General features: G+C 44.3%; 1 protein-coding gene across 6 annotated transcripts in view; it reads right to left on the reverse strand.

Annotated features, from left to right (window-relative positions):
• The window catches only part of LOC141110962 (serine/threonine-protein kinase BRSK2-like), a 495,524-nt gene that overhangs the window by 346,469 nt on the left and 124,317 nt on the right, over window positions 1-24,738 (reverse strand). The window lies entirely within an intron of this gene.

Below are 24,738 nucleotides of genomic sequence, written 5' to 3' on the forward strand. Positions count from 1 at the left end.
TGGATGAATTCCCCTGTTGGGTTCCTGTGTTAACAGTGAATGGTCTGTATCACAGTGAGGTTACAAATAAAGCTATGACTAAGGCCACCATCATCATGAGTCACTTCCGACAAGTCTTCCTGACACCAAGAGAGAAATGGTGACAGGGGAGGAAATTCCAGCAGATTGACAGCCTCAGCTCTGTTCCTATGTGCTGTGCGAAGGGAGTGTGTCCTTCCCTCCAATCAGCTCTCAGACCTCTCCTCGCTAAGCTCTGCAGAGTGTAACTTCAGCTCTCCATCCCCGTTTTTCTGAACTCTTGAAAGCTTTATAAATTCAGCACTTTGAACAAATGTAGAGTAGAGAAGACAGCGGATAAACAGGTACAACTTATGTAGGATGATTTGTCTCATCTCTGTGTATCACCTGAGGCCAGTCACTTCACTGGGTATATGTAAGTTGTTTACAACCACTTTAAGGCTCCTCCCAACCTGGCTTATATATGGGCCCTGATTCGTCCATGACATCACTACAGGAAGGATTTTTTCTAAAAGAGGAGCTATCACTTGCTTGTAACTTTTCCTTTTACCATACTACCTTAGGACAGAGCCAATTAGTGGCAGACTACTTAACTGCACCTGCTTACAGGGGGGTCCATCAGATGCAATTACATGCAATCCTGTAGGGGGCCAGATTTGTCCTTCAGGCTGTAGTTTGGTGTCCCCAAATAAATTTAAAGTGAACATCTCAACAATTTGATTTAGGTTTTCCTTAGCCAACATTTTCAGAAAATGTTGTTTGCAGAACAACCTGAGTGTAAAATTTGATTATTTATGTTTCCATTAATTAATAATCAATGTTCAGCAACCTATGCAAATTTTATTTAACCTATATGGTTGGGTTAACCTTATGACCAAAATCTGTTTTGTTTATCTAAAATGGATTTTTGTTATTATGTAGTGCTGAACATCATACATGAATTCCCCATGTTAAAAACAATGTCCCTCCACCACCCAAAACATGCCACTATTAGAATTTTGGACTATGCATGAGTTAACCCCATTCAGTCACTACTAGCAGCTCTCTGCTTTCTCTCTTTGCAGCCAGAGCAGACATTGTAAGCCTGATATGAAATTTCAGCTAGTGTCCAGCGGAAGCTGGGAGTTTACGTATACCACAGCTCACAAATAAGTTCAGCAGCTTTTAAAGCGTAACTCCACTTTTGTTGAGAAAAAAACATTCCCCTCTGGATGATCTATGTACATTACAAGGATTTTAACAAACTCTGTTGCAGATTCCTACCTTTTGTTATTCTGAAGAAACCCCTGTGTGTTTGTCCGTGTCCATGTGGTAAGTGAGTCTAATGGGAGTGGTTTCATAATTACCACCCAGCTGCTGCACCTGCAGGGCTCTAGTGAGGAAAATTGCAGGTCTGCATCCCTCTAGATGTGATTTTCTATTGGGAGTATCTCACCAAAAATTACATTTTCGTTGCAGGGGATGCCTGATATCGGAATTGTATTTTAGGTTTAATGTACACGGGACATTTTACAACCTCCCCTGAATGATTTAACTTGACAGATAGTAAACAATGTTTAAAAACTTCAGTTTTGCCGCGTTTACATGCCGCATCTAGCCGCATTTGCATTTAGGGGCATTTTTAACCACTTAGCCCAAATCAACGTCATTGTACGGTGATAATTTGATGCTAAATACCATTGTTATGGCAGCAGCTAGCTGCCATAACCCCGGTATTTTCTTAAATGTCAGGCAGTGCCCTTTGAGATAAAAGTGGTCTCCATGGCAGATTCGCTGCAAGATCACTTCTATCGGGGGCAGGAGAGGGTCGCCCCTCCCGCCACGTTCCGGTCGTCTCCGCCGCTTACCAGAGCCATCGGTAGCAGCAGAGACAATCGCGTCCTCTCCCCTGACAAACCTTGAGCTGAGTGAGGGAAAGATGGCCCTTTTTTATTGCATTTAAGTGTAAATGTGAGATCTGAGGTCTTTTTGACCCCAGATCTCACATTTAAGAGGTCCTGTCATTATTTTTTCTATTACAAGGGATGTTTACATAAAAGTGACCCAAAACATTTTTTTTTAAAAGGACAGTGTAAAAAAAAAATATAAAAAGTAAAATAAATAAGAAAAAAATAAAGCGCCCTGTCCCACCGAGCTTGCACACAGAAGGGCATACGTAAGTCACGCCCGCATATGAAAACGATGTTCAAATCACACATGTGAGGTATCGCCATGATTGTTAGAGTGAGAGCAATAATTCTAGCACTAGACATCCTCTGTAACTCAAAACTGGTAACCTGTAGAAATTTTTAAAAGTCACCTATGGAGATTTTTAAGGGTCAAAGTTTGTCGCCATTCCATGAGCGGGCGCAATTTTGAAGAGTGACATGTTGGGTATCAATTTACTCGGCGTAACATTATCTTTCACAATCTAAAAAAAAATTGGGCTTTACTGTTGTCTTATTTTTAAGTCAAAAAAGTGTATTTTATTTAAAAAATTGCGCTTCTAAGATCTCTGCGGAAATACGGTGTCACATAATGTATTGCAACGACCGCCATTTTATTCTCTAGGGTGTCTGAAAAAATATATATATAATGTTTGGGGGTTCTATAGTAATTTTCTAGCAAAAAAAATGATTTTAACTTGTAAACAAGAGGCTCAGCCCTTAACCACTTCAGCCCCGGAAGGATTTACCCCCTTCCTGACCAGAGCACTTTTTACAATTTGGCACTGCGTCGCTTTAACTGCTTATTGCGCGGTCATGCAATGCTGTACCCAAACAAAATTTGCGTCCTTTTCTTCCCACAAATAGAGCTTTCTTTTGATGGTATTTGATCACCTCTGCCGCTTTAATTTTTTGCGCTATACACGGAAAAAGACTGAAAATTTTGAAAAAAAATGATATTTTCTACTTTTTGTTCTAAAAAAAATCCAATAAACTCAATTTTAGTCATACATTTAGGCCAAAATGTATTCAGCCACATGTCTTTGGTAAAAAAAATGTCAATAAGTGTATATTTATTGGTTTGCGCAAAAGTTATAGCGCCTACAAACTAGGGTACATTTTCTGGAATCTACACAGCCTTTAATTTATGACTGCCTATGTCATTTCTTGAGGTGCTAAAATGGCAGGGCAGTACAAAACCCCCACAAATGACCCCATTTTGGAAAGTAGACACCCCAAAGAAATTGCTGAGAGGCATGTTGAGCCCATTGAATATTCTTTTTTTTGTCCCAAGTGATTGAATAATGACAAAAAAAAAAAAAAAATTACAAAAAGTTGTCACTAAATGATATATTGCTCACACAGGCCATGGGCATATGTGGAATTGCACCCCAAAATACATTTAGCTGCTTCTCCTGAGTATGGGGATACCACATGTGTGGGAGCCTAGCCGCGTACGGGGCCCCGAAAACCAATCACTGCCTTCAGGATTTCTAAGGGCGTACATTTTTTATTTTACTCCTCACTACCTATCACAGTTTTGAAGGCCATAAAATGCCCAGATGGCGTAAACCCCCCCCCCCCAAATGGAAAGTAGACACCCCAAGCTATTTGGTTTGAGGCATGTTGAGTCCATGGAATGTTTTATATTTTAACACAAGTTGCGGGAAAGTGACAAATTTTTTTTTTGCACAAAGTTGTCACTAAATGATATATTGCTCACACTGGCCATGGGCATATGTGGAATTGCACCCCAAAATACATTTAGCTGCTTCTCCTGAGTATGGGGATACCACATGTGTGGGACTTTTTAGGAGCCTAGCCGCGTACGGGGCCCCGAAATCCAATCACCGCCTTCAGGATTTCTAAGGGTGTAAATTTTTGATTTCACTCTTCACTGCCTATCACAGTTTCGGAGGCCATGGAATGCCCAGGTGGCACAAATCCCCCCCAAATGACCCCATTTTGGAAAGTAGACACCCCAAGCTATTTGCTGAGAGGCATGGTGAGTATTTTGCAGCTCTCATTTGTTTTTGAAAATAAAGAAAGACAAGAAAAAATTTTTTTTTTTTCTTTTTTCAATTTTCAAAACTTTGTGACAAAAAGTGAGGTCTGCAAAATACTCACTATACCTCTCAGCAAATAGCTTGGGGTGTCTACTTTCCAAAATGGGGTCATTTGCGGTTTTTTTTGCCACCTGGGCATTCCATGGCCTCCGAAACTGTGATAGGCAGTGAAGAGTGAAATCAAAAATTTACGCCCTTAGAAAGCCTGAAGGCGGTGCTTGGTTTTCGGGGTCCCGTACGCGGCTAGGCTCACACACATGTGGTATCCCCGTACTCAGGAGAAGCAACAGAATGTATTTTGGGGTGTAATTTCACATATTCCCAGGGCATGTTTGAGCAATATATCATTTAGTGACAACTTTGTGCAAAAAAAAAAAAAAAATTGTCTCTTTCCCGCAACTTGTGTCACAATATAAAATATTCCATGGACTCGACATGCCTCTCAGCAAATAGCTTGGGGTGTCTACTTTCCAAAATGGGGTAATTTGGGGGGGTTTTGAACTGTCCTGGCATTTTATGCACAACATTTAGAAGCTTATGTCACACATCACCCACTCTTCTAACCACTTGAAGACAAAGCCCTTTCTGACACTTTTTGATTACATGAAAAAATTATTTTTTTTGCAAAAAAATTACTTTGAACCCCCACACATTATATATTTTTTTTAAAGCAAATGCCCTACAGATTAAAATGGTGGGTGTTTCATTTTTTTTTTCACACAGTATTTGCGCAGCGATTTTTCAAAGGCATTTTTTGGGGAAAAAACACACCTTTTTAAATTTTAATGCACTAAAACACACTATATTGCCCAAATGTTTGATGAAATAAAAAAGATGATCTTAGGCCGAGTACATGGATACCAACCATGACATGCTTTAAAATTGCGCACAAACGTGCAGTGGCGACAAACTAAATACATTTTTAAAAGCCTTTAAAAGCCTTTACAGGTTACCACTTTGGATTTACAGAGGAGGTCTACTGCTAAAATTACTGCCCTCGATCGGACCTTCGCGGTGATACCTCACATGCATGGTGCAATTGCTGTTTACATTTGACGCCAGACCGACGCTTGCGTTCGCCTTAGCGCGAGAGCAGGAGGGACAGGGGTGCTTTTTTTTTTTTTTTTTTCTTTATTATTTTTTTGCTTTTTTTTATCTTATTTTTAAACTGTTCCTTTCATTTTTTTTTAAATCATTTTTATTATTATCTCAGGGAATGTAAATATCCCCTATGATAGCAATAGGTAGTGACAGGTACTCTTTTTTGAAAAAATTGGGGTCTATTAGACCCTAGATTTCTCCTCTGCCCTCAAAGCATCTGACCACACCAAGATCGGTGTGATAAAATGCTTTCCCAATTTCCCAATGGTGCGAAATCTAAGTCATAAAATGCTCGTAGCTTCCGGTTTCTTAGGCCATAGAGATGTTTGGAGCCACTCTGGTCTCTGATCAGCTCTATGGTCAGCTGGCTGAATCACCGGCTGCCTTCTCAGGTTCCCTGTTGAGACAGGAGAGCCAGAGAAAAACACGGAAGACGGTGGGGGGGGGGCATTCCCTCCCACTGCTTGTAAAAGAAGTCTAGAGGATAATTAGCTGCTAGGATTGCTTTTACATGAAAGCCAACCGCTGGCTGAAAAGAATGATACCAAGATGATGCCTAAACCTGCAGGCATCATTCTGGTATAACCACTCAAAGTCGTGAATGGAGTACCTGAAGACAAAAAAATGGTTAACAATAAAGCACAGTAAACGGTAAATTATAAAAAATTGCATACCTGAAAAGCAAACATGATAAAACATAATAACAATAAAACATTGCAGAATTGAATACAGTAAAAAAGAGCAGAATAATAGAGAGAGAATAGAGAGAGAGAGAACAATAAAACGACAACTATTTTTTTTAATTTTATATTTTTGTTTGTGTTTTTATTTTTTTTTTTTTACACTTTTTTTTGTAACTAACTTTTATAACTGTAACCGGTTCCAGGTTCGGGTCTCTCAAAATGCGATGGCATCTTGGTAGACCCTGTGAAAGTGTGCCTAGTCTGTGCAATGCTGTACCCTACGCTAATACTCAACTAGTGAATGGTAGCGTTCAAAACATTCACCAATGCAAAAACCAGGATTGTCAGGACAGGAGGGACAATAATAGCGGGTGTCACGCCTATATCCGCGCTTGCTGCAGACACAACATCTTTTTTGGGGGGGTTCGTTGGGTAGGGGTACTCGGGAGGACATAACGAAAATGCCTCTCATGCAGCTGACTGCATTTGGTTGGGGATGTGAATGGGGGAATTACGGGTGCTGCAGAAGTGGTGGGTTCCCAATTAGGATTGGTGAATGCAGCAGGAAGGGCATTATGGGCACGACGGGCCTGTGTTTGTCTTTTTGGTGGCAGCGGGACACTAGTTGTACTTGCCACCTCACCAGCTTGAACTGCACTTATGGGACTCGCCACGTCACCAAGTGTTACTGCAGTGCTGGTTTGACTACGACCGGGGTGTACTAGGCCGCTGGTGCTTGCCAGTTCACCAAAACGCTACCAAAAAAACTGTTAGCGATCGCAGGGATCAGGCCTGACTCTGCGAACGCTGCAGTTATGCGTTTAGTGTTTTGTAAGTGACAGTGATCGATCGATACTGCACTTGGGTGGGCTGGGCTGGGCTGGGCCAGGCGGAGGGGCAAAACGCAGGTGCTAGCAGGTATCTGGGCTGATCCCGCTAACACTGCGTTTTTGGGAACCCTAAACTGCTGGGGACGTCAGTATAGATCTGATCGGATCAGATATTGATCCGTTCAGATACTATACCACTAAGGGAGGTGTACGGTGCGTGCGTGGGTGTTAGCGGTACTGGCGCTAACCTGACGCTGCCTGGGGCAGGTGCTTGCCAGTTCACCAAAACGCTACCAAAAAAACTGTTAGCGATCGCAGGGATCAGGCCTGACTCTGCGAACGCTGCAGTTATGCGTTTAGTGTTTTGTAAGTGACAGTGATCGATCGATACTGCACTTGGGTGGGCTGGGCCGGGCGGAGGGGCAAAACGCAGGTGCTAGCAGGTATCTGGGCTGATCCCGCTAACACTGCATTTTTGGGAACCCTAAACTGCTGGGGACGCTAGTATAGATCTGATCGGATCAGATATTGATGCGTTCAGATACTATACCACTAAGGGAGGCGTACGGTGCGTGCGTGGGTGTTAGCGGTACTGGCGCTAATCTGACGCTGCCTGGGGCGACGCATATCACTGCCGGGCGATCAGGGGGGCTAAACCTTTATTCGGTAATAAACGGCGGGTGCCCTGACACTATAAAAAATAAAAGAACTAACCAGCGTCAACCGTAACGGTTATACGGTGATCAGTGGTGAAAGGGTTAACTAGGGGGAAATCAAGGGGTTAAAACATTTATTAGGTAGTATATGGGGGTCCCTGACGCTATAAAACGCTGACGGCGAACCTAAATATTTACGTCCCTAACTAGCGTCACCAGTGACACTAATACAGCGATCAGAAAAATGACACTGGTGACGGGGGGTGATCAAGGGTTTAAAACTTTATTAGGGGGGGTTAGGGGGGTACCCTAGACCTACAGGGTGCTAATACTAACTGCCCTACCACTTCTAACTGTCACAAACTGACACCATGCAGTAATCAGGAAAAAAAAAAAAATAAATACTGCTTGGTGTCAGTGTGACATAGGGGGGGAAGGGGTGATTGGGGGGTGATCGGGGGGGGGCGATCGGGGGTGTAATGTGTGCCTGGCATGTTCTACTGTGTGTGTGTGTTGTGCACTCACATGTCTTCTCTCCTCGGCGCCGGAACGGAAACTGCCGAGCCGAGGAGAGATGACATCACATGCAGGGGAGGATTCCCATTGGCTGGGAGCGATCGCGAGGGGGGGGCCATGATCGGATGGCCTCCCCCTCATCACAGAACGCTCCCAGTCACAAGCCGACCGCCGCTGGCACCGGGGGGGTCCGATCGGACCCCCTGCCCGCGGGAGGCAGATCACGTATGGGTACGTGATTCTGCCTGCCCGTGCCATTCTGCCGACGTATATCGGCGTGAGGCGGTCGGCAAGTGGTTAAAGCGGAGTTCCACCCAAAAGTGGAACTCTTGCTTATATGCTTCCTCCCCCCATCACATTTGGCACCTTTCAGGGGGGGAAGGGGGGGACGGGGGACCTGTTTTTGACAGGTCCCCTTCCCCACTTCTGGAGACAGCCCGATCTCCCGGAAGTTAAGCCCCCTTCCTCCTTCCCCCGCCGCTGGGCCAATTAGAAAGCACAGCGCGCTTCAGGCTTGCGCAGAAGGGAACCAGGGGTGAAGCCGAAAGTCTTCACTGCCTGGTTCCCTTACCAGGAATGGCGGCGGCGGCAGCACCTGGGAGTCGATCCGAAGATCAGCTGGAGTGCCGACATCGTGGGCTCCCTGGACAGGTAAGTCTCCTTATGTTAAAAGTCAGCAGCTCCAGTATTTGTAGCTGCTGACTTTTAATTTTTTTCACCCAGGCTGGACCTCCTCTTTAAGTAGTTAAAAAATATTTTTTTTCTTCAAATAGTCACAAAATTTATCTCGATTAAAAACACCTGTAAACGGAATGCGGCTAAACGCGAGTTACCGTGTTTACACGCGTGTAGTGCTAGTTTACACCAGATGCAGTTCCGTGTGCTTTTTTGTAAAGTGTTTTCCATGTATTCCAATGGCTCTAGTTCACACCAGTGCAGTCAGCTCCAGTCAGTTTCTGGTGCAGAAAAAAAGTAGAGCATGCTGCATTTTTTCTACACAGAACTGTACTGGAACACAGCAAATTGTATCAAAAACGCACAGGAACTGCATGTGGTGTGAACTGTAAGCAAAAACTGATCCGGAACGTATCCGGAGTGCATTTTTGTGGTGTAAACTGGCCCTTACAAGCTGTTACAGGCATTTGGGGTTTCAAATACCTCTGAACATCCGTCCTGAACGCATTTTTTTGCTTTACAAAAAATGCTTCTAAACTCCACTGCGTAGAAACGACTATAAACGACCCTGTGTACATGTACTGATAAGATAACATTGATGAGAGTTGAGGGGCAGCTGAAAAAACGCCCCAACTGCTCCTAACATCAGTTTACCAGCAGCAGTGTACATGAGGCCTTAAGCACACACGATGCGATTGTTGGCCAACTGAGCGTCTGATTTTTTTCTTAAGGGTGTGTGCCAGGATCTTGTCTTGCATACTAATGGTACACAATTGTCATGCAACAAACACGAACGTAGTGACGTACTACGAGGAATTTCAGCTCTTGAGCGCCACCCTTTGGGCCCCTTCTGCTAGTTTCGTGTTTGGTGAGCACTGATTCCGAGCATGCGTGTTTGTACTTGTACTTGTCACACAAAACTTCGACTTTTGTGTGACGGATTTGTGTACTGACCATACGAAAATCTTACAACAGACCGTTGTCCGCCGAAAATTTACTAGCCTGTCATCCAACATCATTTGTTGGCCGTAAGTTGGACAACAATTGTCAGAAGGAGCGTACTAACGGAAAGATTTTAAGACAACAGTCTGTCAACAGACAATCCCTTGCCAACAATCGAACCGTGTGTACAAGGCTTTAGTGTAGACTTCTGGGAAAATCAATAAGCCAATCACACAAGCAGGAAATGATAGTTCTGGGGGGCGTTCTGTACACATTCTGTATACAGAATACCTCCAGGTAGCCATATTGCATTGCATTATACAGAAAATTACAGAGCTGCAGATTGAAAAAATAAGGTAATTTTAATAACATTCAATTATAATATGATTTGAGAATCAATTGTTTATGCTATATTATTTTTAATTTTTTTCCACTAAAGCAGAGATACTTTTTAAATGAATTTACTGTATGTGAACAAATGGAAGTATTATTGCTGGAAGTTCTTTTAATGACAGATCTGAAATAAGATATTTAGCATTTAGGAAGTAAATCAAACAGGCACGATATTGTAATAAAAATTACATGGGCTGTAAATATATTCTAAGCGATCGTCACAGGTTTATAAAGTTATAAAACATTTCATGGGGCCAAAATATTGAATAAGTGCTCTATTCATGAAATGTGTTACAATGGTTTTAATTGCTCAGCATAGTAAATACTTCCACACGGCTTTTAAATTTACAAGCTCACTATATCGAGACATAAATATATCTTGTATAACATAAACCTGCCAGTGGGATGGGAATAATAAACTTTCTTTTTGTTTGAACATTGACTCATTTCTTAAAAGAGGTAAACATGGAAAATGATCTCATACTTTTTGAATGATAAGTAAAAAAACATTAAAAATGACTTATATCAGTGAATTATTATACATTTTATAAAAGTTATTTGAAATAGGAGCTGAATCAAACAGAACCTGTGGCCATTATAAAGTGTAACAATCAGCAGCAATCACTAAGGCCTCATGCACACTGAGCATTAAATACGCTGCTTTTAGGGTCGTCTGGCATTTTTTTCTTTGGCTCTAAACACCCCTCCATGTTAGACATTGTGTCCATGCACACATTGGAATTAAGAGGCAAGAACGTTTAGTGGCAGAAAAAAAAAAACCCATTGCCAGCGTATCCAGAAGCAGAAAAAACATGGCGTTTTGGTCGAAAATACATGGTGTCTCAAGCGATTGAGCGTTAATTTATTTTAATGGTCAGAATAAATTATAATTCTTGCCCAATGTAATGAATTAATGTGCAAGCGCTTGATGCACCTAAATGATTCTAAACGCCTTTACTCGCATTATGCGCTTTTTCTGCCAAAACGCTGCTGCCAGGAGGAAAGACGTTTAGGAGAACTGGACAAATGTCCTATATGCGTGAGGCCTGAAAGTGCCTGTGTGCACCTTGTAGTGTCCCCCAGGAGCCACAAAACCCAGGGAATGCTATTCTACAAATCTCAACCAAATCCTTTCCTTTAAGTATATCTAAAGCCAAACCTTTTTAACGTTTTCTTTAGTTATGGATACAGATGGGAAGGGTTAAAGCCTGTTTCCGTGGAAAGGAAAAATCCTTCCTTGCAGTGGAGCTGTCCTCGCACTGCAAGGGTTAAATGGTCATTTACGTCTAGGGAACTGGAAAAAGCCCTTTCTCCTGCTCCCCATGTAGCCAGCCCAGCACTCTTCTATATACACCTGCACACCAACTGTCCCTCGGCATCCTCATGTCCGATTCAGGGCTATTGGCACTGCTTTTTACTTGATGATATCAAAGGACCAGCAACAGCTGGATTGTAGGGGAGAAGAGGCAGCAGGGACCGGTTTAGCAGTGTGGAGGGAGCCTTTGCAGTGCGAGGGTTTAAGGCCTCATTTACATCTGTGTTTGGGGGGGTAAAAACATGTTGTTGAGCCTCATTTTTTTGAGCTGCAAAGGCAGCGGACGGGGGTGTCAATCATTATTATTATTTATTTTATTTTTATTTTATTTTTTTAGCATTCCCTTTGACTTGCATGATAGGAAATGCAGCTCATCTGTAAACAACAACCTGAGTACATAAGCCATATAATTCCTGTCTAAAACAGTCTTTACAGGGTAGAGAGTGACTAGGTGTCCGTGGAGAACCATGATAAGGATCCCCATGAGTAAGCTCCAGTGGGTGAAGTGAAACACGCTGGTGGCATGGCCTGGCAAGTGTTCAGGCTAAGACTGCCATTCACTATCATACAGCAGGTTTTGACTTGATGTGTGGCTCCCGGGACAACTAGTTACTCTATACCATTGCCTGGAGCATAGATGAGCTCCCTTCCCGGCCAGCACTCACAGCGGTGGGCACAGGACTTCATTCCCGTAAAGCCTGAGCGGCTCACACACATAACCTTACACAGGGTGTCTGACTTTCATAACCACTCGTCTAAACCCCAGCCATGCCTGTGTCTTGTCTTGTCTGGTAATAGTGCCCTAATGTCCATTTACTGTAAATTCTCGCATTGGACAGTGGGATGGCAGTTAAAGTGGAGTTCCACTCAAAAGTGGAAGCTTTGCTGACCTGCTTCCCCCCTCCAGTACTACATTTGGCACCTTTTGGGGGGGGGGGGGGACAGGTACCTGTTTTTGACAGGTACATCTTTCTGCTCACTCCGCTCGTTAGCACATTTAGTCAGCTCACGTTCCTGAGCGAGAGCAGCTCAGAGAGAAAGAGAGAGCAGACGTGCGTTGTGAAGCTCCGGCTTCCAGTAGCTCCGGCCATCCGGCCACCTTTTAGCCTCCCCTCACCCAGGACTATCCCGGACCCCCAGCCACATAGTCACCGGGACCCCCCTCACCCAGCTACGTGACCGGGAACGGAATCGGGATCCCGGTCCCTCCCGTCGCTCCGCCAGCCCACTCACCGTTCACCACGCCGTCACGATAGAACACTATCCCACTGATCACAGCTGTCAGCCTCCGGAGCAGTCCCACAGGACACACCGCAGCTCCGGCCAGCCCTGCTAACGCGGCCCGCCGCTCACCCCCAACCTCCATTGGAAGCCAAGCACTCCACCCAGCAGGGCCCAATCAGCAGACGGGACCACAACCATCCGGGAGCCGAGCATCAGGAAAGCCCGCGGCTCGGGCCTACCTCGGCGGCCATCTTGGTCCGCCCAGGAGGCCGCAATCTCCACCCTTCTCCGGAGCTCAGCTAGATCGCCTCCCAGCAGGTCAGTATCAGGACCCGCTCCCTCCTGACCCTCCCAGGTCTGCACCGACCTACCTCCAGGTAAGACCCATCATCCCTCTGACCCCCTCTGCCTATCCACGTCCCCCCCAGGGCACCACTGCAGCTGCAGCCGCCGTCCATTCACCCCCACGGCTCTAAATCACTAGACTCGGGAGACAGACCACGGCTGCGGCATAACCTCCGGCAAGCCAGCACCTCACAACCCCCCCCCCACACCCGTCCAGGGGGCTCCGTGCCCTATTCACTGGAACACCCCTGCAGGGACACAGTTTAACACCAAGGACCAGGATTCCACGGCTCTGGCCCGACTAGCGTCCTCCAGAGATCCTCCAAGACGCAGGCACCACCAGGCTAACCAGTAAGCCAACCCCCCTACAAATTGCCCCCCTCCCCCTCTCCTCCGGATCTCCTGCTCAGGTAAGCCCACCGGGTACCCCAGTAGTTGATCCAGGCTCCTCGAGCCGATCGCCCTTCGGGGGGTCAGGAAGGAATTTTTTTCCTCTGCTGTAGCGATTGGCCAGCTCAGCTAGGGGTTTTTTGCCTTCCTCTGGATCAACAGGAGGGAGGTAGGCAGCCCCCAATCACCCCCAGTACCACACACCATCATTCAGCCGGCAACTATATCTCCAGCAGCAGAAACAGCCTCCAACCCCTCCATCCCCCAGCAACTCCGCATCCTCCTTCAGCAACAGTCTTTACCATCATGTGCAATTTCAAGTACACTGCGGATGCCCCCCACAGGCTAAGAAACACCGCCTTAACTATACCAACCGACACTAAAAAAAGACTAAAAAAAGAAAAATTACTACGGACCAAACCACAGTCAACCATCAAATACAAGGAGACACCAATCCAACCACAGCAACTAGCATGCGCCCTGATCAACACCAGATCTGCAGTCAAACACAGACTGGAAATCCACGAAAACAACATAGATTGCCTCTTCATTACAGAAAGCTGGCTAACACCCGACTGCAACACCATCCTAACGGAACTGGTGCCTGAGAACTACAGCATCCTAACTGAGCATAGAATAGGAAAAAAAGGAGGAGGCCTAGCAGTGATCTTCAAATCGCACCTTGTGTTCACCAAACCAACTTCACAGAACTCAGTGCCTTTTATGGAAACACTCTCCCTGCGGCTTCAAACAACACCCCAAGACACCATTCACATACTACTATGCTACAGACCACCAGGACCAAAGACCAATCTCCTTACACCACTCACGGAACTCATTTCAATGCACACCCTGAAAAACAAAAATTTTCTGATACTTGGGGACTTCAACCTCTGGGCAAACTCTACCCAAGACCCTATCGCGACCGCCTGCATTAACCAACTGGAAGAACTAGGTCTTCAACAGCTGATAAATGCTCCCACGCATGGTTCAGGACACACTCTAGACCTCATCTTCGAACAGAATATGGACATCAACATATTCGACAACACACCGCTTCCATGGAAGGACCAGCACGCCATCAAGTTTAAAATCACCACCGACACAACCCTCAAAAAACAGAAACATATAACAACAACACATTGGAACAGATCTCAAAATAAACTACACTCCTAACTCTTCAAAACCACTTTATCAAATAAAATACCATTGTTAAACTCAAACTTCTCAACGGAACAAACACTCAACTTCCTAAACAAGGCACTACTACAAACAGCAGACTTAGTGGCGCCAAAACGCAGAACACTCATCCGCAAAAAAAACTCCAGATGGTTTAATGACACCCTCACACTACTGAAACAAGAACGTAGAAGAGCTGAAAGGGCATGGAGAAGAAATCCTACCAAGGAAAACCATACAAAATACAAAGTACTCACTGTGAAATACCACAAAGCAATCTTCCAAGCCAAAAAAGAACATTTTTCAAACACCATCTCAACTGCTTTAAACCGACCGTGGGAATTCTTCAAAATAGTCGCCCAATCAATGAACCCTACCTGCTTAGAGCCCCCAGCAAACGATACTCAAGAATTCTGCAATGAGCTATCAAATTTCTTCATCGACAAAATCGACAATATTCGGAAATCAATTCACAAAAAAAAAACAACTCACCCAAAGCAAGAAGAGGATATCGACACGAACATCACAAAACCACCAGATCTCTCTTTAACACCAATCTCCACTGACACGACTAGAAACATCATGAGAAGTCTTTGAGACAGCACATCTCCAAATGACATAATTCCCACAAAACTCCTGAAAGAGTGTTCCGACATTCTGGCCCCTACTATAACACACCTCATAAATCAGTCATTCAAAGAGGGGATTGTGCCAACCACTCTCAAGCAAGGTATCATCTAACTCCTACTAAAGAAACCCAATCTCGACCCTAAGGACCCCAACTACCGCAGACCAATAACAAGCCTCAACACCATCTCCAAGATTATGGAGAAAGCGGTAGTACAACAGCTACAGCGCCACCTGGACACACACCAACTCCTGGATCCTCTACAATCAGGCTTTCGCCCAGGGCATGGCACAGAAACAGCACTTCTCAAAATATGGGATGATGCCCTCGAAGCAGCAGATGACGGAGAATCATGTCTCCTGGTACTATTAGACCTCAGTGCAGCATTTGACACAGTGGACCACAACACTCTACTCGCCCGCCTCACAGAAGTAGCAGGAGTCACAGACTCTGGTCTAAAATGGTTTGCATCCTTCTTAGAGAATCGCTCTCAGTGAAACTTGGTGCATTCACCTCTGAATCCCGCACAATCTCCTGTGGAGTCCGGCAGGGTTCACCCTTATCATCAGTCTTTTTCAACATCTACATCCGCCCACTCCTCAAAATCATCAGAAAATCGGACCTCTCCTTCCACTCATATGCTGATGACACCCAACTGTACCTTCGCATCACCGGACAAAAAGACCACCATCAACAACTAGAAAAATGCCTCACTATGATAGATGACTGGATGACCATTGGCTCCCTCAAACTCAACGGTTCAAAAACAGAACTTCTTCTCCTACACGCTAACCAAAAAGCCAAAAACAAGATTCTGTGGACACCTCCCACCATCTTAGGACAGACCATCTCTCTGAGCACCAAAGTCAAGAGTCTCGGAGTTATCTTTGACTCAGAAATGACAATGGATGCACAAATAGGATCGGTAGTCAGTGGATCCCACCATCTCCTCCGCCTGTTACGTAGACTCATCCCCTTCATCTCAGAGGAGGACAAAGCAGCAGTAGATGGAACAATCATCAATTCCCGACTCGATTACGCTAACTCGCTCTATATAGGGTTACCCCAATATCAGCTTGCGCGCTTACAACTCATCCAAAATACGGTGGCAAGACTGTTAACAGGAAAAAAACCCTGGGAGTCAATCTCCCCATCCCTGAGGAGCCTACACTGGCTAACCGTAATGAATCGGATCACATTCAAGACCCTCTGCCTCACCCACAAATGCATACAAGGAAACGCGCCTCAATACCTTCGAGAGAAAATAAAGCACTACACACCCAATCGCAATCTTCGATCATCTAACCAAAACCTCCTTCTCATTCCCAAATACCGCTACAAAGCAAATGGAGAACGAAGGTTCGCAGTCCAAGGACCTCGACTATGGAACGCACTTCTGCCCCACATCCGCATGGAAGAAAACCATCTGGCTTTTAGGAAAAAACTCAAGACCTTCCTCTTCTAGAAGCTGACAACACCAACGCATTAGCGCCTTGAGGCGATTCAGTTCGCATTTGCAGTGCTCTATAAGTTTTTCATTCATTCATTCAGGTACCCATCCCCACTTCTGGGAAACTGCGCCGGAGACTTCCCTTGGAAGTTCGGCCCCCTTCCTTCTTCCTCGCCACCGGGCTAGTTAGAAAGCACAGGGTGCTTCGTGAATGTGCAGGAGGGATCCGGCTGTGAAGCCGACGGCTTCACTGCCGGTTTTCCATACCACGAATGGTGGCAGCAGCACCCAAGATCCGATCGGAAAATCGTCTGGGGTGCCAACATCATGGGCTCCCTGGAGAGGTAATTGTCCTTATATTAAAAATCAACAGCTACAGTATTTGTAGCTACTCACTTCTAATGTTTTAATCCCCGGGCAAAGCACAGCTTTAAGCAGGGATTAGCTCTTGAATTCAAACCTGAACTCTCTGCACTGCAAATACAAGCCAGAATTTCTGTTATGATATCCACATTATAATGGAAATAGTACTGCTCAAATGCTCTTCAAACCTGTGTCAGTTTGATCAGAATGCGAATAAACAGGTGCAGGACAGACAAAATCAGCTTGTCAGCCTTAATGGACCTCAATAAAATGGCGCCCATCCACACACACAGAGAACATAAATATAGATGAAAAATGTGGCAGACTCATTGGGCATGTTTATCCCTTTCCAGGGCTTAATCATAGAGGCCTAAAACTGGCTACAAGCGAAAATAGGTAAAGTTCAAGTAGGTAAACTTTTTTCCTGTGTTGCAACCTGGCACCTCTGCAATTCAAAACATAATGATGCTATGTATAAAAGCACTGGGTGGTTGACCTGCATGGACTTTCATCTTTTTTTGACTTGAGTAACTATGTGTAGCGTTACTCCCGAAAAGCCAAGGCACCGAAGCAGGTAGTAAAGGCAAACCTAATATATTGTCACCCAATATGGTTGGTAACTAGGCAAGCATAAATTGGATTAACAATGGTAATAACAAAATTTAGCATACAAAGTGATTTACAGTAGGATGAGGCATAGGATGACATTTGACATCAAAATAAGCATAAAAACAGTAGCATGACCACCTCAAGTGTAGCAGCCCTTCTTAAGCATGATTCACACCTATGCATTTTTTCTGCTTTTTGCATTTTGCCGATTTGCACTACAGAATGTGTTCCATAGAAAACCATGTTAAATGGACTGTAGTGCAAAAAATGCATAGGTGTGAATCAGGCCTAACACAGAAATGCACTGTCCAAAAGAAAAGGAGAATGGTAGAGAAGGGGGCAGGGAACAAATGGGACTTGCAGAATAATTATTATGGGAGGGGCAGTCCATCGAGATGCTCTCTTGCTGGCTAATGTTGGGACGAAAGTATCAGCAATAGGCGAAAAGCCCTCTCACCAGTTCTCTGGATGCTGTGGTGACCCCTCTGTCCCATCAGTCCCTTCACAGAATGCCTCCGGTGATCAGCCGTGGGGAGTAGAGGGTGGGAGGATGCTTAATTCTCCCTGCGATACTGGTGCAGATGTGATTGCTGTGGTCCATGCTGTGCTGCCCCTGATGTCTTTGACCCAGGTCTCAGTCTTTGGCTGTGTTCGCTCGCCCTGTGTTTAATCCATGTGCACCAGGACCAAGGTGAACACCTTGACTCCCGCACTGCAAAGAGGAAGAGGTTTCCAGTGGAGTCTGAGAAAAGCTGTTCCACCAGTCCTCTTTCTCTCCAGTGTCCTATGGGAGCTGTATTGCAAAGGTCTATAAGTCCCATTCTATGATTGATGTTTCAGACTACAATTCCCATGATCCTCAGTGTTCTGCATAAAAATCCACAGACTTTCCTGGCTTTAGTACTCCCTCTGCTGACTAGAGGGGATAGTGCAACATAACATTCGGCATAACAGCAGAAAGTAAAAGTAAACTGATTGTAAAGTGGGAAATGTCTCCTCCATGTTTCTGTAGTCCAGCACCTGCTACCTATGTAACTATGTAACAAGGAGAGCCAAGATAATGGTGCTTTGTCATTGAGTAACTCTAGCCAAGTTAGGGCTAAATGTTCTGTCATTCATCAGAGGTTGGTATGAAGACAGAAAGTGCGAGAGATGCGGTTCCTTGTACTTCTTTATAGAGAACTGTAGATGGGTCCTGTGCATATGAGGGCATTGCCAAAGAAGGACTAGTTGCAAATGGCCAATAAATCTAAGCTCTACATTCTGGTGAAGATATCTCATCACTGATGTCCTTGAGCTATAAGAAACTAGCATTTGATTCAACTTGCCAGCAACCCTGCAAACCAAGTCTTGATAGGAACTGGTCTTTAATTATGAAATGTAACGCTATCCCTGTAGGGGCCACGGATTTAACTTGTTCTTCCCAAAACAGTGCAGAGGCCACCACTCACACAAGAAACAGTCTATTCACTCTGGCTCCATTAAACAATCTAGGGCAGTGATGGCAAACCTTGGCACCCCAGATGTTTTGAAACTACATCCTTGAACAGACTTTAAACCAGTAACCAAAAGGAAACCCTGAACAGAGACCCTGTAGGAGGTATCTCAGTGAAAAAGCTACTGCTGGCCCTAAAGTAAAACAGCTTACAATCACTGGATTCTTGAGCTTGGATCAATGCTCACAATTTCCCATGGCAGCTAAACGCCTCCCGGCTCTCCCCAGGCACATCTTCATCCTTAGCTCCAAGTGTAATTATAAATAGCTCCTCCAGCTTTGCTATAGCTGGGACCTCCATGAACACCAGCAGACTCCAACAGGGCTACCTCAAAGGGCAGTAGTCCCTGAGGCTGGGAACTTCTCTAGCAGAACAGAAGCAGGGCTGCTCCAGGCTTCAAACTATTTATGTTCCTCTCCAGCTACCTACTGAGCACATCTCCCCAGGGATTGGTTGAAGTACACTAAATATTCAGGCTGCCCATTTGACTTTACCAAAAGAAAAACAACAAGAAAGGCGCCTCTTAGTAAACTGTACATTTAATAGCGTATTGGTATTAAAATCACTCACATTTCAAACTTAAATAGTCCGGCGTAGAGAACTCAGTATAGGCATACGGGATAGCGTCCTCCTCTGTCCCACAGTCTTTTTCTCTCTTGCTGACGGCTGGTCTGTGTGGCATAGACTTCCGGGAACAGTGATTGTCCAGAACGAGGCTTGGCCACCGCCGAGCAGTTGATTGAGAGGCAGGGACACTGGAACGCACATCCGAAGTATGTGCTGTACTGCCGCAAGGCGACGCGTTTCGGAGCATGCGCACTCGGGCGCGCTCCTTTCTCAAGCTAGGGATAATACAAAGAACTGCAGCCTATTTAAGTGCTCTAATGGCACCGCCACCTAATGGACATAGTAATAATTACATGCAGAAATGGACAAATGGAATATTTTGTCTATTGACTAAAGAAATAGAATATAAATATGATGTACTTAACATTAATATGTATGTGGTAATTAAAACAATGTGTTTTACATGTTGTTATGTATATCATTGTTGCCTGGATTTTGTATATTTGGAGCGGCTTCACCTCCCATCTAAAGGCTGCCCAGCACATAGACTGCTTTCATCTCACGGGGAGTGCATTGCTCTAAAGGAGCCAAAAAGAACTACAGTATTTCACAAGAAATATCTTTTCCTGTGACAACACTGAAGAAATGACACTTTGCTACAATGCAAAGTAGTGAGTGTACTGCTTGTATAACAGTGTAAATTTGCTTTCCCCTCAAAATAACTCAACACACAGCCATTAATGTCTAAACCGCTGGCAACAAAAGTGAGTACACTTGGGAGAGAGCATGCCCCCCCCTCCTGAATCGTACCAGGCCACATGTTCTCAACATGGGGAGGATACTTTGGGTCCCCTCCAAAACACCCTGTCCCCATGTTGATGGAGACAAGGGCCTCATCCCCACAACTCTTGCCTGGTGGTTGTGGGGGTCTGCAGGCGGGGGGCTTATCGGAATCTGGAAGCCCCCCCAGATCCCGCCCCCCCATGTGAATGGGTATCGGGTACATTGTCAAAAGTGTCAAAATGGTAAAAATGACAATAGATGTCCATTCATCTTCGATCACAGCGTCCAACGGACCAAAAAAAAAAAAAATGAAAAAATTCTGCCTCCATGGGAGGCGTCCCACTGACTGCAGGCTTTCTGCATTGACGGCTGTTATATAGCTGAGGGCGGGGCCACCTGGTGACGTAAATGGGTGAACCCGCCCCTTCTGACATCATGTGATATCACGCAACATCAGAGGGGGTGGGGGTCACCTGTTTACATCACCGGGTGGCCCCACCCTCAGCTATATAACAGCTGTCATCGCAAAAAGCCTGCAGGCAGTGGGAGCCTCCCATGGAGGCAGAGTGTTTTCTGTTTTTTTTTTTCTCAGTCTGTCGGACGCTGTGATTGAAGATGAATTGACATCGCGGGACACTTTTTTTTTTAAATAAAGGACTTGTCCCAAATTGTCTACTGCCATTTTTACCATCTTGACACTTTTTTTGGTGAATGTGTAGGGGTACATTGTACCCGATACCCATTCACATAGGGATCTGGGGGTCCCCTTGTTAAAGGGGGCTTCCAGATTCCGATAAGACCCCCCGCCTGCAGACCCCCACAACCACCGGGTAAGGGTTTTGGGGATCAGGCCCTTTTCCCCATCAACATGGGAACAAGGTGTTTTGGAGGGACCCCAAAGCATCCTCTCCATGTTGAGGGCATGTTGCCTGGTATGGTTCAGGAGGGGGGGCACTCTCTTGTCCCCTTCTTTTCCTGCAGCCTGCCAGCTGGCGTGCTCAGATAAAGGTCTGCTACGGATTTTGGGGAGACCCCTATGCCTTTTTTTTCAACTTTGGCTCGGGGTTCCCCTTAAAATCCATACCAGACCTGAAGGGCCTGGTATGGATTTTGGGGGGGGACCCCTATGCCATTTTTTTTTAAATTTTGATGCAGGGTTCCCTTTAATATCCATACCCAACCTGAAGGGCCCATTATGGATTTTTGGGGGACCCCCATGCAATTTTTTTTTTTTAATTTGGTGTGGGGTTCCACTTAATATCCTTACCAGACCCAAAGGCCTGGTAATGGACTGGGGGGGGGAACCATGCCGTTTTTTTAAATGATTTTTATCTATAGTGCCAGGACCCGACAATACATTACAGCCGTAAGCAGTTTTAAATGACTTTTTTCCTTTAGAAATGTCATTTTGCTGTGGTACTGTGCTAAACATGGGAAAGATGCGTTAATTTACAGGCATACTAAGGACACCCCCCAGGCATGATATTTAAAGCAATATTTCATTTTTATTGTTTCATTTTAAGCATTATTAAAATAGCTGCTCCTGAAAAAACAGGAGCAGTGATTTTAAAACTTTTTAAAACTTTTTTTTTTTGCATATAAGCCTTTAAAATGAGCACTTTTGGTTTTTCATGTTCAAGTCCCATAGAATTTAACAGTGTTCGCGTGTTCGTACAAATTTTTTGCCTGTTCGCAAATTCTGGTGCGAACCGAACCGGGGGTTGTTTGGCTCATCCCTACTTGCTATGAGGGCACCCACAGGAAGGAGGAGCGGACAGCACCAGTGGGAGCCTGAAATAGAGGAAGTAAACCACCGGTCTGTGCAATATTCTTGCACAGAGAAGGTAATTATAACCTCTCTTTTATTTGAATAAAACAAAATAAGGCTTAATATCACTTTACGGAGTAGTTTGTAGGTACAAAGACTCTTGCATATGTGTGCAGTGTGTACACTGATTAAGCTTAGACTATATTCTACCATGTTCCTTTAGCCCACACCTAATTTCTAGTGCAATTGAGCCACATGTACTTTGTGCAGCAGGATGCTGTTTTCCGCTTTCCAGGTTCTCCCTCTTTCTCAACTTGTTTGGAGGTTTATTAAAGAGTACCCAGTTTTGAGAAAGTACCCATGTCTTTCTGCTGCCCTAAACTCATATACTCATAGGGACCTTGCCCTATGCAGCAGAGGCTATAGCTAAAATGTCGGGTTGCAGCTAGATCAGTGATGGCAAATCTTAGCACCCCAGATGTTTTGGAACTACATTTCCCATGATGCTCAACTACACTGCAGAGTGAATGAGCACCATGGGAAATGTAGTTCCAAAACATCTGGGGTGCCGAGGTTTGCCATCACTGAGCTAGATTGTAGTTAACCTGAGTTTTGAACTGATAGTTTTGCCTTTTCCCTAAGCACAGATTTATTCCTTTCTTCTGCCTGCTGTTAAGGGTATCGCTGGCAATAATATGAGAAGTAACAATACAACATGTATGTCTTCCTGGCTAATGATTAGGAGGTTTATTGCCACTGGTGCATGTTGATGGGATATAAATATTTGTGGTAACCTTCTGGGAGTTCTCTTACCTCCTGGGCGTTGGCAAGGAGAAGAGGTTGTCTGTTGGAGGCCAGTGCCTCCCAGACTTTGCTGCCTGAGAAGGGCCTTTGCCAGAAGATACGCCTAGGTCTGAGGCTTAAGAAGTCTGAACTACCTGGCCTGGAGTGCCAGGGTAAAACTTTGTTGCTGAAGAGTGCCCTAGAGAGCTGGGTAGAAGCTAATTCCAGTGTACATTGCAGAAGCTTCTTGTGGCTCATCCCAAGGGTATTCATGCCTCATGGAAGCTGCTATACAGTCAAAAGAGTACAGAGTGTCGGCTCTAGCTTAAAATCTCTTTTTCTGTATTGACTGGGAGTCCGAATTTTTCACCTTTTTGGGTATCCTGTGTCCTTACCCATCTCCCCTGAATTTATGGGCTATAAGAACTCTTTTCAACCTTCTGAAAGTTGCTGCTGCCCAACCACAAAGAGTCAATTTTCACCCTGAGGTAAGATGCTAGCCTACCGAGCTACCTGGGGTCCTCTGCCACATCCTGGGGGTAAGTGAGTGCTACAAACAATGAACCTTAACAGTAGAAACTTCTCCTCTTGACTCTCATAAAGCACAGTCACATTGCAAAATTGTCAAAAGAGTCTATAAGAATTCAGACTTACAGATCCTCTCTGTCAAAAGAAATTTTGTGACCAAAATATTATCGTAGCCACCCATTGTAGTATCTTGGCACAGCAGTCCCTTTAGCTAAGAATTTTTTTTTTACGGTTTACGAGTCCAAGGGTGCAGGCAGTAGAGGAGACAGGTGAGCATAGATTTTTATCTCCACAACAGGTCTACTTTAACCAAGGCAAGCCAGCGGTTATTTGAAAATTTCAACTCCAGATATAAGTACATGTAATAATAATTCTGAGAAATAGTGCTATATGTACTGCAGATTGTATTACTGGAGATATTGCTAACAATCTGGAGGAATATTACAACTGCTGCACAAAGCCTTTTTTACAGATGGAATATGTGCAACTAAGCCTCTAAACATTTTTCACCCAACTACTGAGTACAGCAATATAGCACCAGGGCTATAAATTTGTTAAAGTGCTGCAATCTAAATAGATTTTTCCTCTCTAAGATGGTTCTAGATTTCTAGTCCAGTACTATAAATTACACGGTTCTATATATTGATTTAAAAGGCAATTGCCCCTATAGACCCTTTTAAATTATTTTTATAATGAGTGAGGAAAAATTCAATATACATTGCACAAGTCTGCATTCTGTTATTACAGAATATTTGCCAAATGTGGCTAAAATCCCAGTAAGGATATGGTTTATCTCTTGCTTATTTCTAGCAGAGTACTGTAAGTTGAGCACAAATGTACAGTCCATATACAGGAGTATGGTCCATTTGCAGGGAATTCATATTTTATGGGGTGATATTGATAAGTGATATTGTAAGCCTTTCAAAAAAGAAAATACTTAAAGCAGAATATCGGTCGAAATAACACAATAAAAAGAATAGTCCAATAAAAGGTAAAATAACACAACCAGCTTTTGCTGCAATATTTACCTACGATCCTGAAATTTCCCCGCAGCATTGTTTTCTGACACTAATACCTGGTACACACAATGAGATTATCGGATGTATGATCGTCCGTTTTTTTGGGTTTTTTTTGCACGCTAGTCTCATATTGAAAATTAAAAGTTTACTAAAGCTACGAAAATTCTCATACGACAGAATAAAAATTTGGAAGTGATGTAATGTGTTGTAGTATATTTGTATTGTATTTTCGAAGGACAACTGTACTGATTAAATAAAAATCGTACAATCTGGTATCGCATGAGAAAAAGTTTGCGTGCTTGTCCATCAGATAATTTTGCATGAAGTGTCGTGATCGGCTCTCGAAAGCTGTATACCGACGATCAGATTATCGTACGATCGATTCGAAAGCGGTATTTTTTGTAGAATTTTCTGATTGTGTGTACGGGCCATTAGATGTCCTCAATCTGATGGTCAGTATCATTTAACATGTTTTCTCTGAGCCAA

This window comes from Aquarana catesbeiana, linkage group LG10, assembly GCF_042186555.1.
Source record: "Aquarana catesbeiana isolate 2022-GZ linkage group LG10, ASM4218655v1, whole genome shotgun sequence".
NCBI classification, from domain to species: Eukaryota; Metazoa; Chordata; class Amphibia; order Anura; family Ranidae; genus Aquarana; species Aquarana catesbeiana.